The sequence below is a fragment of the Phoxinus phoxinus genome (genome assembly GCF_949152265.1).
Source record: "Phoxinus phoxinus genome assembly, chromosome: 18".
Classification (NCBI taxonomy): domain Eukaryota; kingdom Metazoa; phylum Chordata; class Actinopteri; order Cypriniformes; family Leuciscidae; genus Phoxinus; species Phoxinus phoxinus.
This window is the reverse complement of record NC_136893.1, coordinates 1683752-1686639: the sequence shown is the minus strand read 5'-3', so window position 1 is coordinate 1686639 and position 2888 is coordinate 1683752. Positions and strand designations below refer to the sequence as shown.

At 32.8% G+C, this 2888-nt stretch overlaps 1 protein-coding gene across 2 annotated transcripts in view; it reads left to right on the top strand.

Moving 5' to 3' along the window:
• Positions 1-716: 716 nt before the first annotated feature.
• vdra (vitamin D receptor a) overlaps positions 717-2888 on the top strand; it is a 71272-nt gene continuing 69100 nt past the window's right edge. For both annotated transcript variants that reach the window (XM_079589549.1, XM_079589546.1), the window contains exon 1: positions 717-829. The gene's annotated coding sequence lies outside the window, so the exon portion shown is untranslated. The remainder of the gene's footprint in view (positions 830-2888) is intronic.

The window sequence follows — 2888 nt, the reverse complement described above, 5'->3', positions numbered from 1 at the left end:
TTAGGCTACTTTTGAACATTCTTATTTGACGAACGTCCAACTAAAATTAGAATTATTATTTTTTTTAACATGTTTTCTCTGACGTTTTGAGAACGTTATTAAAGACCAAATCACTTTGCTCGAGCGTTCTGTATAACGTTTGAGAGAATCTCGCCAGAACAGTTTCTGGGATGGAAGGCCTCGTTTAAACCCCAAGCGCTTTACCACCTTCCTTCAGCACAACACTTCATTATATTATTCATAAACTGTGATCACAACATCCCTCAATAATTCACCTCAAACGCCTGCTTTATCTGAGGTGAAAAGACAAGCTTGAGGAGTGTGTGAACGACCGCGAGGAGATGTTTAATTCATGCACACTCTTAAAAATAAAGGTATCATCTTTAACAACCTTTCCATTCGACAAAATGTTTTTTAAATTATGTAAATGTTCTCCACACTAAGATTTTTTTATTTATTTTTAAGAACTGTTCACTTAAAAAAGGTTCTTTGTGCAACCAAAAAAAAAAAACTTTTATTTTATATTTTTATCGCATATATGGACTTAGTTTGACTACTGAAACTCTGGAATCTTCTTAAGAGGATTTGCTGTTTGTGTTTGTGTGTTCTGTCAATATGTGTTCTCAGTTATGTCTTTATTTATTCATACCATGATGTAAGTTGTAAGCTCGTGTGCAGTACTACCTGTGAACACCGCTAGATGGCAGTATAGATGAGAACATCACCACGTGTCTGGAGCCGTTTACAGTCACTGGTCTGGATACTGGGACAATCGGGACCCGGAGATGAAATCAGGAACTCCCATTCACTTCAACCTGGAAATAATACGGTAAGTAGCCCAGATGGTGCTGGGAGAAACGAAGCTTTTCGAAACTTTTGAATCAATTGCTTCGCAAAAATGATTCACTGTACAGCCACACGCCGTTCAGAACTGAGTAAATGCAGTGAAAACTGAGCACAAAACACCGTTTACTAAACAATTACGAACGTTTTATTGAAAGTGCAATCTATTAAATACAATTATCAAATGATCTGATAGCATTAAATACGGTGTCTCTATAATATGTGTTATTTTTAATTAAATATCACTTGTTTTGTGAGTTTGGTTAATCCTGCCAATAAGAGATTTTTAACTACAACGCTTTCTTTTTATTATTCAATCAAATGTGTCGTTATTACATGTCTACACATTTATCAAACTGACCCGAAATCAGGTTTTTTTCAAAAAATCATCATTCACTGAGATGAGAGATCATCGCCCCCTAGCGGCGAACCAATGGCGTTTCCAAACAGTAATGACGCAACAAAGCCTCGTTTACTGAAATCGAACTCCGAATCACTGATTCGCAACAAATGATTCGCAAAGGTTTCGAAGCTTCTGGAAACAGTTCCATCACTAAACCCAGTTTGTTATAGACACTGTGTTGTTTTCCCAGAGCAACTAACACAAATATGTTCTAAAAACGTTGTATTAATGTTCGAAACATACAGTTTATTAAAAAAATCGTTGTTTATGCGAGCGTTAGAGAAAAGATTAAAGGAATGTTCCATTTTAGAATTTTGCAAACATTATCAGAACGTTATTTTTGAATGTATTAACTTTAATTTTTTTTAGACAAATTATAGCTTACCAACTAAAACGTGTCTGGCAACAACAACAACAACAACAACAAGTAACACGAACAATGTTGTGTCCAAACGTTTTGAGAACGGTATTAAAGACCAGACAACTTTAAATACACGTTTGTTTATAACTTTGGAAGAACCTTGCAACAAAATCATGCTGCAGTTTTAAAGTAGGCTATTATTATTCCCATGACCCCCTCAAACCTGTTTTCTATCAACATTGTTGGCAAATTATATTTAGTAATGTCGAACAATAGTAATAATGAACAACATCAATACCAGTTTATTTATTTATTTAGAAGAATTGTTTGTCCAAACATGGAGTCCACAATATTAGCATAATTCTTTATTCAAAATAATGTTCCATCTTTGTTTGACCTTTTCTTCTAAATAACCAAAACATCTTAAATAAATGCAAAGTACATTCTTCTCAGAGTTTTCAAGGTTTATTGATCAAACTGAATGTGCTTTTGTCTGAAACCTTGCAAGAATATGCACAAACATTTTAATGAAAGAACATGGCTTTTGAAATATCCAAACATAATGACATGAATAAATAGCAATATTGCTTTGCAGGAAAAATATTAGAATATACGGAAACCATATTTTACCCAACAGCTGGGTTATTACTAGAAATTACCCAACGATTAAAAAAATGACACAACATTTTTGGAAAATAACCAAACATAGTAACCCAATATATATAATAAAACCCGTTTTTTCTTTTTTCTTTTTCTTTTTCTTTTACAGTGTAGCTTCACCCCCAAAAAAATCTGCTTTTTTGGAGAAGCTACACAGTAAAAAAAAAAAATGGGTTATTTTTTTTAACCCAACCATTGGGTTACACATGTTGGGTCACTATATTGGGTTATTTTCCAAAAATGTTGGAAAAGATGGATGATGGACTGTCAAACTCACTCACTAAATAATGTTGGATTAAAATAACCCAACTATGGGGTGGTATAGCACCTGTGCACTGGGTTAAAAGCCAGTTGGGTTAAAAGTAACCCAACAGTTACGTTAACTATTTATTTTTATTTATGACATTATTTTAATAAATAAAATACACTTTGTTTCGAACAGATTGTTTATTTGTATAAAACAATAAATATGTCTCAACAAATATATTTTTTAATTACAAACTAAATATTTGGGAGTCTAGAATTTAATGTAAATATACATAATTGTGTATATAAATTCAAAATACACAAGTGTACATGCAGCAAATATATTTAACCCAACAGCTGGGTTATTACTAGAAA